Source organism: Mycetomoellerius zeteki, unplaced genomic scaffold (assembly GCF_001594055.1).
Source record: "Mycetomoellerius zeteki isolate Tzet28-1 unplaced genomic scaffold, Tzet1.0 scaffold228, whole genome shotgun sequence".
Taxonomy (NCBI): domain Eukaryota; kingdom Metazoa; phylum Arthropoda; class Insecta; order Hymenoptera; family Formicidae; genus Mycetomoellerius; species Mycetomoellerius zeteki.
Window position 1 is genome coordinate 622250 of NW_017257203.1, and position 16447 is coordinate 638696.

The 16447-nt window shown below is 38.3% G+C and overlaps 1 protein-coding gene across 18 annotated transcripts in view; it reads left to right on the top strand.

The window, feature by feature from the left end:
- The window catches only part of LOC108723300 (bromodomain adjacent to zinc finger domain protein 2B), a 154662-nt gene that overhangs the window by 52484 nt on the left and 85731 nt on the right, over window positions 1–16447 (top strand). For all 18 annotated transcript variants that reach the window (XM_018448919.1, XM_018448930.1, XM_018448924.1 and 15 more), the window contains exon 2: window positions 2394–2486. The gene's annotated coding sequence lies outside the window, so the exon portion shown is untranslated. The remainder of the gene's footprint in view (window positions 1–2393; window positions 2487–16447) is intronic.

Genomic DNA, 16447 nt, shown 5'->3' on the forward strand with positions numbered 1-16447 from the left:
CCCTCCGTTCCCGCCCGCCCGTCTTCCCACGCTCCCTCACATCCACCCTTCCGCCCTTCGCTACGTCACCCTCTGTGGTGTCCGCCTAACCAACCCCACCCGGTCCCTCGCCGCGCTACCCCCTGCTGCCGCCGCGCTGCTGCTGCTGATCCTGCCGCCTGTCCACCCACAGGCCCGCGAAACCGCTCGTTGCCGTACCACCGAGCCACCCCACGTACCGACTCCCCCATTACCCGGCCGCCTCCGATCCTCACCCTTCGCGTCCGCCAACCCCCTGCCAACCGACCGACTCCTCTTCGCTTTGCGCGACTCTGTGCTCTCGGTCTCTTCTCTCTTCCGACTGCCGTCCCCGTTGCGGCCCTCGCCCCTTTCCTACCCCCCTGTCCTACCACTACCTCGCGACGCCCAGCGTCACCCCCTTCGGGCAACCAGCACACCCGAAAGCCGTGCGCGGTGGAAACACGACAGGCAGCTCCGCGATTATCTTTTGTCCGATCGTATGTCGCGTGTGTATGCGTGCGAGAGAATGCGAAAGGGGTGAAGGAATACGGAGAAAGGATGCGCGAGAGGACAGCAATTTAGAAGCAATATAATAGAACAGAATAGGAGAGAATAGAAATCGTCCTCGATGTTCTCGAAATGTTTTACGAAAGAGAAATAATAAAAATCCGCGTATGTTTAATCCGAACGAATTTGAAAAAAGGAAAATGGAGAAAAAGATATGTAATTGAAAAAATTAATTACCATTGTTTTCCTCATTATTTACATCATCTCATTACTCATTTACGCTCACTATATTTTATTATCTCCTCGCGATCAAAAATCTTTGAAACGAGGATAGAAAAAGAGGCTAATTTGATTTGAAAGATCCAAATAAATCCCATTATTGTTCTTTAAATCTACAAATCTACAAAGAGGGGAAGAAGCAGGAGAGATTTCAATATTTATTAATAGACGATTTAAAATCTGGCAAGATTAGTGGTAGAGATTGGAGATACGTAATGGATAATACGTAACCCTCGATGATCTTTTTTTTTATACGCTTTACATTACACTCTTCTCGATCGACGATTACGGACATCTGTGTTACCGTTGATCTCGGCGATACCATCGTATTTTGTGATGCGTATACTTGAAACAGAGGTCTGGAATTTTACGCGTTTCTCCACAAGGTGGGGTGATAGCAAGCAAGCGAGATGCGATATCGAGAGCGGTTTCTCTAGAGAGGAAAGCGTGCGTAGATCTCTCCGATATTCGCAGGAAAAAGAGACGTGTGCGCGCGGCCGCTTTGTGCTGTCGTCCGTCTGTGCCGAGAACGCCCTTCGGCTAGGGCGAGGTTCCCGCTTTGTAACACCAGTGATTTCGAATCGATCGCCCTGCTTCTTATATTTTGCGGGAAATTTTATCAAACGTCGGAGCCGAGCGGATCGATCGCGAACGAGATACGAAAATTGTCGCACGACCGCAAATATAAAATCATCGCGACTCATTAAGCAATTCGACTATTAATAGCGCGTGACTCGCTTTATTTATACACGAATTATGAATATTTTAATAGTGTACTTTAATTTCATTACATATATATGTATGTATTAAAGCAAGACGTATCATCAAAGATTATTAGATCGTTGAGAAAAATATAATACGGTACTTAAAAATAAATATGTCACTTACTGTAATTTTAGAAACATTATATTTTTAGAAATTCATAAAAGCGCTATAATAAAATAACGAGGGTTTTCTTCTTTTAAACAAGAATTTTAATTCTACTTTTTCAACTATCTACTTAATAATTTGCATAATATGTAGATAACGTCAAGTGTAATTTATATGCTCGCGTGTGTACTACAAAATATTTGTAACCTTTAACCACTGGCACGAAACGAACTAGCATAAGTACTCGCTTGGCACTTTCGACGCGCAAAAGCAGTTGCATCTCAATTTAGTATAATTGTATAAGTAAATAATTATATGGGTGTGTGAACGTAATCTTGATTTAGGAAAATGGGGTACATAGAATGTTTTCGTATTACCATCATGGAAGCAGAACGAAGGCAAACGAAACGAGTAAACATCAGAGTACAGCGCCTCTCATGTGCAAGCAATTAAATATTAAAGAGGATTATATTATTGAACGTTCCGCATTTAGGAACTAATTTATGCAAACGTTATAAACATATCATTATCTCTGTTCTGTTTCTCCGTCTCGATTTTTTTTGCAGAAATCTCAACTGCATGATATGACACATATTCCGACGACGCGACGCAATCGCATCATCCGTATGATCATGCTTCTCATGATGTATACTGTCATTATCATCGCAATTATTATACCGCAACGATTACGCACCATATCTTCCAGTTCTTACCTTCGATTCTTCTTTCTTTTGCAGGCGAAGTCGAGTAACGATTACAGGATCAGCGCTGACATCGATCTTGCTGCACCAATGGATATGTCGCGATGGGACTCGAGAGATAGAAAATAGGTACGTGGAAAAATATAATCCGCGTCTCGTAAATTATTTATATGACCATAAATGCGATTTATCAAAGTATGACATTAAAGTGTAAGAAGTTTATAGATTGAAGTGGCATATAATTGACGATTGCACTCTGCGATCGCTTTTATTCTGTTTTCTGACCATGTGTAATCCGAAAAAAGAATGTAATAACGAGAAATATTCTCTCAGTGGATGGAAACAACGTATAAATGACATGCGAAATGCGATTATTGCCATATTATGAGTAAAATATCATATGATGCTACTGAAACATGAAAAATATAAAAGAGTAGGTAATTAATTTAAAAAAAGCTAATTTTTCATATGAATGATAAGTAAAACGACATACATATGTTTGCATTATGAGATTACGTTGTTTCATACGATATTTTTTTGTGCAAAGTTTGAGCATTGTAAAATCTTTGTACCCCGATTTTTTTGTGGCGGTGGCTACGTGGAGTTGTGGAAACAGAGGCTTTTTATTATCCTCGTTCTTCTCTGCGTTTCATCCTGTGCGTGGCAGACCGGATTCCGGAATTTTGTGGATTTTGAGGGGTGGGGTTATGGTGGACACGTTATCGGTAGTGGCTTTCGAGCCAACGGTGTATTCAATCGAATCGGACCTATATAGTTGTTGCAGCGCTGTTTTATTCTGTGGACGATCTGCATGACGAAAGTAACGAAAATTGATAGTATTTTTAGCGTGCTTATTTCTACATGGCAATTTCGACTGCTTTGTTTAAATTAAGCTTCTAGAAACTCTAAAAATGACATAAATCGAGGAAAATTTAAATTGTAAATTGCTTCTGACTGTTAATGAAAGAAAAATGAAAATTAAACTATTCGATAACAATTGATATTTCATCTTTTATTGTGTGTGTTTAGTTTTAGTCAGAGTTGTCGCAATACCGATTCTTCAGATGATTCTTACTCTAATAGGAATTATTAATAAAAATTTGTTATATACAATCGACTAATTAAATACTTTTTCTAGATTAAATAGAACTAAGATCGGTTCGATCATATTGTGACAATTTCGAATCTTTTAAATTTACAATCGAGCAATACCTGGTTCGCTTGTAAAATTCGCTTGTTATCGATACAATAGTTTTCAGACTGATAACGTAGATATTGGAGTACCTATCGTAGTACTGTTTTCTATGAAACGAGTGGCATCCGACGTGAAATTCACATCGTGATGATACAGTCAAACTCTATCTGACGTGCGTATCGAAAGTGCGGTTCACATTCCATGAGTGATGAATGTTTGCAAACGTTATTATATAAACATAATGTTATTGTTCATCACGAGAAATCATTAATTTTATTGAATTTAATGTTTTAATTTGCCCTGAGAGTATTATTTGTGTGTATGTATATATTTATAAATACGATTGAAACTCAAAACATATTTAAAAGTAAAATATAATTTATTGTTGTACATATTTAAAAAAGAAAAAAGATTGTACAAATTATATAAAAAAAGCAAGATTTCAACAGAAGCATGCTAATTTAAAAAGTCTCGTTACGTATATATATTATTTGGCATAATTGAAATTATGTATCGGGACGGAAAAAAAATATAATTGCAAATACATTTTTGGTAGATAAATGTTTCATGTTGCACTTGCAAGTCCACGAGATTTTCGTACACGTGTATCGATTTAAAAAATTAAAGTTTTCTTGCGATAGATGACATTTTGCTATATAGCAATTCTCTTTCTCTCTTTCTTTTTCTCTCCTTTTTGTAGGGTACCTATATGTAAAACATATAGCAAAGTTGTTGGTAAAAAATCTTTAAAAAAACTACGTAGCTGATGAAACATGTTTTGCAAACATCTCCGGACCACTTTCACACCTTTTTATATTTCGAGTATGTGTATCAATGCGAATTATGCAATTTAGTCATTTTGGAAATAGTTGACGCGACACGGAACACGTGTATACTAAAGCTATGAATTTTTTAATTTTTGCCTTTGAAGAGTGTGCATTGTAAGTGCTTAAATTTTAATTCTCTTCCAATAAGAGCTTCTCGAAAGCATAACATATTTTTGGACTTACAAGTACACCTTAGTTGTTTATATAATCCTTATCATATAGATTCATTCTTACTTATCAGAAAGACGTAGCTTGTCGTTCGAATTTCTCGGTATTATCGTTTTAATTATGCTGTCAGATTTCACTTTTAGATTCGTGTTTCCTGATAACATTCACGCGGTTCGCTCCGCAGACATTTTGTACAAGTGCTCAGCGACAGGCGTGTCGAACTTCGGGCGCGGATCGAATAAATCGTCGACGATGACGTCAACGGACAATTCTGTCTCTTACTGCACACGGAGATACGTGCTCGCTGATTGCAGCTTGCGCATGCACGGCACCTTGCACGACGTTGGCGGCGGGCTATGGGAACTCGTCGTTGCGAGTGACTCAACGCCGACGATGATCGAAGCCACCCACGCTTTCTGCTCGCGCCGCGTCAAATCGCGTATTACAAAACTCACATTCGACGCGATATGTAGGCCACGCGTCGTCGCGCGTCGCCGTGTTGCAGTACCTGAGCTATACGTGTGAATATTATTCCGCCAGGTGAACAGAGGACGTGAATTTTCTCACGCGTGGTCGCGATGATCGCGCACATTTTCGTTCTTCAATCTCGATGCCGTTCCAGGAGGTCTCGAGTTTCCGTATGGAAATGCGCGAACTGTTACGAAGAATAGCGGTGTAAGCCCGCATTTTCTCATCTTGAGAAACGCAAGGGTTTGTGGAAGTAACGTAAACTCCGGCTTTACTTTATTGCAGTACTCTTTCGTGTCTCTTTTCGTGTAAAGAGAAAACAGATACGTATCGAACTTTTTATCTTTACTTTCTCTTATCATTATGTGCTTAATTCTCTTGCGTTTACAAGAGAATTTATAAACACTTTATACTCTTTATATCTAAACTTCAGTAAGCACATATTTTGTTTTCTCTTTGTATTAAAGCAAATTTACCGGGGCAGAAATTTAAACAGAAAAGATAAATTCCGCTTTTTATTCTCTGTGTACTTTTTCCGTATCAATATACTACACTGCATTGCTACGCATTATGTAAACACCGATACGAGAGGTATAAATGCGCCGATACGAGTTATTTTCTTGCTTATCTTGATTCTGATTACTCCAAGATCCGATAGCTTTGTTCTTTTGGAAATCGCTTGAAGAAATGCTGAGAAGAGGTCGCATAACAAAGCCATGTGTGTGTGACGCGCCATTAATTTAGGAGAACGAATAGAATTCTTGCCGTTACTAGAATCGTGTCAGTGCAGAGTGAGAACAGATATATCTCGATAATAGACGATATAGCGTTTCGCTGCCGTTGGACACGTTTGATTTACAGCCTTCGTTCTGCGTTTTTATTTATCCGACATCTATGCAAATTTTATTGTTCTTGCTCTTTGTCCGGTCAGAGCACTCGTTCAGAACTTCTCGCGCCGGTGAATAGTTTTAAAAAATTCGGACCTCACGAGTATTACCGTATCCCACCGATGCGACGCGAAATGTATCATCGACGACTTGGGTTCGCTTTCGGGAATATCCGGAATGAACCATTGCTCGTGCCAAGCCTGTGACTCACAAGATTTCTCGTACAAGCACGATATGTCGCAAGATGTGACATCCATAAATTCCATTCAAAAAGAGCCATTTCACGTATTAGAAGTACTCGTATAAATGATGATTTATTGACATAGGCAAAAAAATCTGGGTTTTAAAGATTAGAGAAATATAGTGGTCGTGTGCGTGACATTTGCTCTTTTTTTCTAACAGGACTTTAAAGAATTAACTTACAGCACTGATATAATTTGCGCGCACCGTGTAGAAGAATAAAATACATGTCTTCCTCTCGTCGTAATTAAATATCTCGTTTCGCCGTAATTGAGAAAAATGAAATAGCAAGTTGAGCCGATTAAAACGGATGTTCTATCTCAGAGCAGGATCACATTAACTTTCAACTACATATATACGACGGTCGCGAAACCCGCCGGAGCACGTGCCACTTACTGAGACGTATAATATAGAAATATTAAACTTTATCGATGTGCGTTGATAACAAAAGTCCGCTTTCGTGCAGCTTAATTTGATGTTAATTGAAATGTTACTTTTATTGCGCGACGAGTTCATAAACTGGTAATTTTGTATCGCTGACTTTTTTTACATACCTATTTCGAAAGTCATATCGACAATATTCTGACGAACATTATATCCGTGATAAAAAGTTCTCGCTTCTTCTTGTCTTGCTGTAGTTTCAGTGTTTTACGAATTTACAGATTTACTTTTTAGAATAATGTTTTATGATTCACTGTTTCACCGCGACACTAAATAAATCTACCACCATATTCCGTAAAACGTTGCGTTTTGTCGTGGAAACACGTGTGCGAGTATAAAGAAAATTTCACAGCCGGTGGTCGTGCGAAATTTATACTTGTGTCCGACTATGGCGGGACAACGTGTACAGAAATTTAGGCCATAAAGGGTTAATTGGTGACACGCCGCGCGTGCGGCGCATTTACTACATGCCACCACGTGGCGATGCATTCTCGAGCGTTAATCCCCTTCGCGCTTCTCACATCGGAGGTGGACAAGTACTCCATAATGACGGGGCGAATTGAGTTCAAAGTTTCTCAATCGGGAGTAACTTGCGCATTGACTTCAATAGTTACACTCTCGAGTTTCAAAATGGCTAAAATGGATATGCTTCGATAAGCAGGAAAGACGCGACGAAATAGAAATAATAATATCGATCTTTTTTATGTGGGTAAACATTATTTTTACTTTAGTAAAACATTATGTACACTAAATGCATCTTAAATGTATTAAGCTAAAGATATTGTCGCTCAGAAAGAAATTGTCCATTTTTTAAATATTTTCTACACGGAAAGAACGATTTTACTATAATAACTGTAATATCTAAAAATTTAGCTAGATACAGATCTGAAAATAATTTTGTTAGACCATCAAAATAATTATGTAGAATGCTTAAACTAACAATAAGTTATTAAAGTGTCAAAACTTTTTGCAGCATCGTTTACCACGCTTGAGATTCTTACATAATTATTTGGATAGTAGAACACAATGATTTTCAGATCTATATCTAACTAAATTTTAGATACTTCAGCAAAATCGTTCCTTTTGTGTACCTTTATTTTTATTTGTCTTTAATCCTCAAATCTTTGAAGAGCATAAATAGGATGATAAATCACATCGCATTAACAATATGCTTGTCGTAATGCACATAACAGAGCAGTTAGTTCCGCTCGATCGAGCGAGTATTGAATCGCTTAATCTCGTTGAAGTACTTTACCGATTTACTTCGAAGCATCCGAGTACTCAACTCCGAATACAAACCTTAGCTGCTTGTGCATTAATGTAGTTTATCTATTATGACATCAGTAACTCGAATCCCTTTGAATATCGATTTATCCAAAAATATCAGTTGACTAAAGTCTTTCTCTTGAATTTTGGACAAGACGTATTTTCGTCAGCAATATTTTCCTACCTTTTTATGTGAGAATATTTAAGTACGTACATTTTTATTGAAATATAATATTATGAGAAATAACACATTTGTGTTTGCATAAACGATAATTGTAGTCTTACGATTTTATAAAATAATCAGGTGATTATGTCTTTGATATACCACACAGTTTGAAACTGAGGCAAACTTTTATATGAAAGAACAAATGTAAATCCTCCTTCCACTGTACCTTCTGCTATTTAGCATTCTTTTTTTTCAGACATTGTTTCCTTTAAAATGTTTTTTTCATGCAATGTTAATTTCATTGATTTTAGAAAATTGCCTTAAAATTTCCCGCGATTCCTTCTAGCGAAACTAAAAATCTGGAACAGGCATTGAGACCAATATAATTTCGATCAGCTTAAAGAGAGATTTCGATGGTATTGGCACTTAAAACATCATCACTACGTCTACTCGCAATAGTGGAATTGGACTCGCGACGATTGGCATAAAACGATCCATTTTTCGCTACCTGGCAGAGCGTAGAGAATTGAACTAGTCGAAATTACATCGGTTCCAATCCTAGTTCAACGAAATTTCGATTACTCGCGTCCGCTGGACCGCGCGACAGTCTCGATTCCGTTGGTTGATTCGCTCGGGAACGTAGCGATCAAAAGAGACGCACTCGCCGCTCGCGCCGGCGTCTCCGGCGGAAATTATGCCAGAGCTCTCGGTTTCTTCTCTTGCGTTCTTGGTGTAAACGGACGGCGAGGTAACGCCGGGTTTAGTCCGCTACCGCCGCGTCGCCGTTACCTCCGCCGCTGCCGCCGCCGCCGCCGCCGTCGTCCATGGTAGTGTGGTGGAACACGCCCCCAGGAACTGCGTTTCTCGTGGGCGACGGCCTGAAATATCGAGCGCCTTGCCCACGTACACACGTGAAAACGATGGAACCCGGACGACGGTCGAGAAAGAGCGTGGAGCGCGCGGCAAGAGAGACGAGGAGGAATGGACGGAAAGAACGTATGAGAGAGAGAGAGAGAAAGAGAGAGTGTGTGGATAGCGACGTTAGAGACAGAGGAGGGAGGATACCGGTACGCGGAGAGAAGTGAGACAAGGAGAAAGAACGATCGAGAGGTTTCGAGAGATAATTTTCTGCCTTCCTGGCTCGCGTGGCCGGAGCTATGCGCGCTCTAGACGAATTCTGGATTCAACTCTGCCAAGCCAGAGCCGATCCGAGCCCTGGCCAGACCAAACCAAGCCAGACAAACTGAGCGCGTTTATACGTGGGCTTTAAACGACCTGGAAATGACACGAAACGCCCGCGTTTCGTCTCGTCGCGAGTTATCGCGTCGCATTTTTCCGTCGCACGCGCGACGATATTAACTTTCGAGCACGAGCGCCGCATAAATTTTAATTATTTTTACCGAGATTCTAATTAAAGATTGCGCATTACAGGCAAATAGCTGCAACGTTTGGCTAATGTAATCCATTATAGTATTTAATTTGCATTCTATTAGTAATCAGCCGAGTAACCGTTTAATTACAGTCGATAAAGTATGTATGATGTCGATGAAATGACAGTATCTTGTAGCGTTCATTATCGATCATCACACCAAAATGGATATCTTCTTAAGCATTTATTACATTATACACTTGTTAAATCTTACTCAGTGATGATATAGAGAATGCAGCTTTGGCTATATTTGATAACAAAATTAAAACGTAATTATTTTCTTTTTTTTATGCCATCTAGTCTTTCTTTGACCATTAAGTAGGTATAGGTGAAAACAGCACCCCATGTATAGCTTCTTAAAAATCTTATTCTGAAAAAAAAAAAAAAAGTATCGCCCAGAAGTCTTAAAGTTTATCGTTTACATCTTCCTCTATCTCATAAAATTTGTTAGGGGTGTTCCAAACACCCCACCTACCTACTTAAAGGTTAATCGTAACTTTAGCAATTTTTTACGATTTATTTTTATAAGTTATTTATTTAAATGCAATGAATATTCCATATTTTAAGGTTATTATGTATGATCGTTATTATAGTGTAGACAGTGTTTTGTTATGTATTATACACATATACTTGTCTTGATTTTATAAAAGGATTAGTTTTCCACATTAATAGCCTACAAAGTTGTGTAAGAAGATCCTAGATCCGTCAGTCTCAAATACGTGGGGCTTTATAACTTCCGATGCTGACGTGTATTCAGCGATAGTTCCGACACGTTAAGTCCTGCTATATTAGATATATGTCGAGTGCGTGTGCTCTCAAGAATTATATACATCCGTGACGTACGGCAACTTTCGCGTAGAATATCAAATACAAATTATATTTAACATTCCGCGCAATGAGCGCGACAAATTATCCCAGCTATCGCTGAGTTCTATGAAACCTGAGAGACTGTACTGTAATTATATCGATTTACACAAACTCGCGCATCTAAATATTTTGATATCAAACTTTTACCATCATCTGAATCTACAAATAGTAAATATCTAGACAAAAATTATATTTATTCAAAACTGTAAAAACACAGATATGCTAGCGGGAGAAATATAAATATGCCAGCGGTGCGAAATTTTTTGAAATCTCAGAATCAATATTACAACGATTAATATTGACTTTGTATTGTATAACATGTGCTCTTAAACTATCAAAATATCAAAGTACTAATACAAACGAATTTCTTTTCTTTTCTTTCTTCCTCTTTCTCCCATCGTCCATAGCGAGGTCATACAAACCGCAATTCGGCGATGCGTAGAACACGAAGCCACATAACGATGGGAGAAGGAAGCAAGCAATGGGTGTAAGAGAAGGGAGGAAAGAAGAGAAAAGCGAAGCAAGATAGAGAGAGAAAGAGGACGCGATTCTTTTGAGTCTCGGCCAAGTTTTGTGGCCTGTCGGCCGGCTAGTGGAATCCAGTTGCAGGCGATTTCTCGTCTCTGCGTCTCTTAACGTACCGGCGGTGCGTGTCAGCGCTTACGCACGTGTGTTGCGTACGTGTGCGCCATACAAGTGTGCGTGTCGATGGACGTACATGAAAACCGTGAGACGTGAAAGGAGAGGAGGAGGGACTGAGAAACCGTTCGCGCATTTATTACACGCTCGTCTTATGCTCGCGAAAACGTTCCATTAAACTGAACGTAGATCGACATGCAGGTGACACACCCGGTGCGCAGGACGCAGAAATCTCGTTTTCTTTGATCCCTTACTGGTCGAACGAGATAAAATTTTGTTCGCTTTTTTTTTATGTATTTCCGATTCTCGCATCTCAAGATCTCGGATTACGTAAACTGAATATCGAAAAAACTTCGATGCGACTTTATTGAAAGACAAACTCCAACAATCCTCTTCTATAAATATTACGAATGAGTTTTAGATACTTATACACGTACGTATATACGTATATCTTGTTAGGGTTGTCACAAAACTGGAGATCAGGGAAATCAGGGAAAAGTCAGGGAATTTTGCAAACTTTCTAAAAGATTAAAATTTTTTTTGCTATAATATACATTGCTATGTTAAATTGATCTCTTAACAAAGTATTTAACGGTTTTCAAATCAAGACAAAAATACTACAAATTTTAAAATATTATTGAAGTCAGGGAAAATTATAAAATTTTGGTTCAATTATTAATTCGATCTAATTATAGTTAACCGTGAATTTTTACGTTATGACACTACATTATCGTCTAGAAACAAACGAAGGAGATTAGCTTACAACTGGAACTACAATAAACATTTTTGGTGCGCACAAGTCTTTTCGCGTTACGCATTGTATGTTTTTAGCTATAAGCGTATTTCGGAATGCAATGAACGCAGCGTAGAATTTCGTGCCTTCGTTATTTCAAATTGGATAACGCGCAGTGATGCAGTATAGGCTGACATGGGCATAGATATGTTATGTGTTATTCTTGCAATGCGCGTTTGCGTTTTCCGACGTATTGACTGCTGCGATGAACACCGCGTTGCGATCACGCGCGCTGTACGCTGCAGGGTGACACACCGGAAAATTCTTTGATGACGTTTGACGAATTTGGAATTGATTCTTGATTTTAAAATATTCTATAAAACTTTAAAAATTAGATTTAGAATTAGTGAATTATACTTGAAGTCAGATTTAAATTAATTAAGTAGAACAGCCAAAGATTAGTTCCGAGTAAACTTATTATAAATAAAAATACAATTTAGTACTTATTAAAATATTTAACGCTTGAAAATGACAAGGTCCCGTTGAAAATTCTCAACGAAGAATTCACTCGAAATACGCCAAAGAATCTGTCATTAAAATACTTTCAGTAGGATACCCTGTGTATCGAGCAAACCCTGTCGGAAATATTTAACGTTTTGGGTGCTTCGAATATTCGAATAATCAGTGAGAGCGGATGCGAGCATGTTGCGAACGGTGAATAGCACGAATATTACGGATAGCGGGAATACGGGAAACACAGCGCCGATTTCAACCAACTTTTTCTACCTTTTGCAAACTGCGTGAAAAAACTTTTCCTTCGCATGTCTTCTCTGTCTGTATAGAGTATTTTAGTTTGAAATATTAGCAATATAGAGCAATGAAACAAAAACAGAAATCTTTACGAGCACTTCAAATTAAACTGACACTTCGTATTGATTGAAAAATTGAAAGTTGATCTTTTATATATCAAACCGTTGAATATTAACATCGGCCACCCATACCAAGAATGGATCATTGAAAATTGATGTAGTGCTGGATGTTACGATTAAAACGATATCCCGCCAAAAGAGATTTAAGAGATGTTTATCCTGATCGCGCTTCTCACTCTTGTGAAAAGTGAGTACAACACTTCGAGTTTAAAAATGGCTTCTGGCGAAATAAAAGTTATCGCTATATTTTGTAATTGCGCACGATTCCCATGAAATTTTCATAACTACAACGACAATTATAAGTACGACCTTAAAACTTGTTCAATTTTCTGATTAAGTCAGTTTCGTGCGAAACTTTCTCAAAAGATTAACTTGTGGAATGTAAAGCAAGCGAGTTTTTGAGAAAATTCAGTGTTGAAGTAAAATTGTAGAAAATGAGTAAAGTGTAAGTATATCAATTCGTTTAAACTTTAACAAAAATTTAGTAAAATATCACTTTTTTGTATTTTAATGAGAATCAAAATAATATAGTGTCTCGGAGAGAGAGAAAAGAACTACGTATGTTTTTATCTTATTTATTTACTTTTTTATTTTATTTTATAATTCCATCGAAATAGGTATTTTCTTTTTCGAAATAGATACTTTTCAGACTATCGAGATTAAGAAAAAAAGTTGCACACGAAAAGAACAGTTTTGCTGAAATATCTAAAAATTTAGCTAGATATACAGATTTGAAAATAACTTTGTTGAGTCATCAAATAATAATGAAGCAAAACTTTTTGCAGCATTGCTCTTCATACTTGAGATTCCTACGTAATTATTATATTTTGATGGTCTAACAAAATTATTTTCAGATGTATATCTACACTGAGAAAAAAATTCTTAACTTGACTAAATGCGTTTAGTTCGTAGTGATTATTTAGTGTTCAAGTATTTATATATTTAAGTTAATTATATGTGAGTCACGTCAACATGTTATTTGTTTAAATTAACAAATATTTGCTTAACAACTCGTAACTGTTGCATTCAGTTGAATTAACTATAAATATTTTTTTGAACCAGCAACTTTTTTCCTCAGTGTAGTTAAATTTTTAGATATTTTAGCAAAACCATCCTTTTCGTGCGCGAACGAAACAACAGCGGGGCCGCGAAATTCGCGAAAACTCGCCGCCAAGCGTCCCGACAGGCGTCGGCACTTGATTTTAGTCCGATCGCGCCTGCAATTGGAATTTAAATTGGGATGCAGAGTGGGTGCCTTCCCCCTCGCGTAGTATCGCGTACCGTTGCCGCTCGTTACGAAACTTCGTTACCGCCGAGGTATTTTCAACCCCGAAGATCCCGTTGGCCCCCGGGCGAATCCATTAAAGGTAAAAGCTTCTCCCGTTTACATCTGCCACCGTCCTCCCGGTTTACCTCCTCGCGTTACGATTTTCTCGGAAGAGAGGCAGCTGCTTAGCGAACGGCCGCACTCGCGACAACCGCGGTCGAACGCAACTGTCGTTTGCTACACCGCATTGCAACAACGACGTTCTCGTCTTTTATGCGTTCTCTCGGTTTTTTTAACTCCTGATAATATTGCGTTGTGGTAAAGACATAGAAACGACGAAACACGGAAATAAGAATGAGACGAAGTACTTCACATCATTTATTTGATTATCTTATCATTTTGACAATTACAGAATGCTTGGCATTTAAGATTAGAGATGCAAGGTCTGTATTTTAACATCTTGATTTATATTAACGAACGTTTTAGCTTTTTGTCGTTCTATTGTACGTAAAAACGTATCAATTTCTATTGAAAGCACGTTCTTACAAACTATTTACTCTACAAGCTCAATAAGGATTTGGAATTTTCTCTATCTTTTACGACTATCGTTGCAACACAAAAGAGAAAAATGATAGGAAAGGCCAACGTATAGTACGGAAATGCTACAGAGAAGTCTGACTCTATGTCCGACTTAACTGTAGGTTGATTTAGGAGCGAGCTAAGAATGAAAGCCTCGTAATCATTATTTCGAAGGACTTTAGAACGCGCGTGTGTTTGTTTTCGCAATGATCTTTCTCATCGTTCGAAGAAACATGGTCGATGACGCATTCGGTTGGTCCGCGGTATTGCAAACGATCGCGTTTTCTTCAGCACTTTCCATTATACGAAACATCAATCGTTAAAATTCATCGGCGAAATAATGTATTCTCGATACAAATTCATGGAGTAAATTTGTCAGTACGAATTCCATATTTAGCGTAAGTACAAACTTTACTTATAATCGCGTTATGCAAATATGAGATTAAATAATATTTATACCAAGAATACAATAGCGTGGAAATTGGAAGCATGAAAGCTAAAATAAATCTGCGCTATTACGAAAATCCTATCAAATGTCACTCAGTTCTATATTACTTAACGCGATACGATTAAAGTTATCTATAGCTATTATGTGACGCCAGAGTGAATCCATTAGTTTTGCATATAGCACGTCGTGTATGAAATGACGGATTTAACACGTACGAGGAAAAGACATTACCATGATTTCGCCTCATCGCTGCATCGCGAAGCTATTGCAGAAACTCGAACCTTCAATAATTCTCGGCGAGTCGATCGTCCTCGAGAATCTGTCAAGCGAGTTGAATTTGTGATAGAAAACCGGGTATTATAACGCAATACCATGAGATAAATTGAGATAACTCTCCCGGAAAACGCGCCGCGAATACGTATGTAGATTCAACGTTTTATGTAGCACGCGTACGCTATGCGTGTGCAGCAGGTATACAAACACACACACACGTGCGCGCAGCCGGGAAAGTCCGTTTACCGCGTGCCGGGTTCTCAAGCCACGTGGTATTTATGCCGGTTTCCGTGTCGTGGTGCAATATGGTGCACGTTGATCCTCCTATTTTACAGCGAATGCGCGTTGCACTTAATCTCGTTAATCCCGCTGTCTTCATAAAGGGAGTGTCTAAAAAAATTGCCGGTAGAGATGTGACATACACACCTATAATATATACACACGCATAAGAGCTCCGAGAGTAACACTACACTATCTTACAAACTTACATAAATACGTTCTTTTTAATTTGTTATCACAAATATTTGTTATAATCCGAAAGTTCGAATTTAAATTCCGTGAATTTCTGACCTGAATCCTCGGAATAGCAAAATCTACATTATTAATTTAAAAAAACAAACCGTATTTTGTTCACTTTGTTCTGAAATTCTATAGAAATTCGTTCTAACTAGAAGACTTCTAATTGATTTCCACAGTTTTGCCAACAATAAGCTGGAAGGTAACTCGTGATAATTTTAATAATAAAATATATTAATCGTAAGGAACGTTCTCCGTTGTTTGAATTTGACGATGAAACATCGCGAAAACGCGAACGATATTTCTGCGTCATAATGCAGTTTATGTAAGTAAGAGATCTCAGTCGTGTGACTCGTTATTGATCTCAGCGGTTACGTGAAAATCGAACTGCATCTGTGGAAGCTCGTGTACGTGAATGGAGAGAAGCGAGACCGCTCTTTATCTACCGAGGTAGCATCTGTGACGAGCATAACTAATCACTTTCATAATTCATCGTTGCACCGTCCGCTTACATCGTCCGAATATTGCACATCCGTTTGAAAATGCAACGGTTGTAAATCATACAGAGCGTTTTAGGGTTAAATTTTAACAGCGTGTTTAAAATCGTGTATTTTGAGCGCGATTTTAACGATTTTTCGTTCTTTGTTCATTGCGAATTTTTTGCTACTAAATATCTCCACTAAATATTTTGCATTATTAAATATTTATCTCAGCATTAAAGCTTTTCGAAGTTGACCGAAAAACGAGAAAAC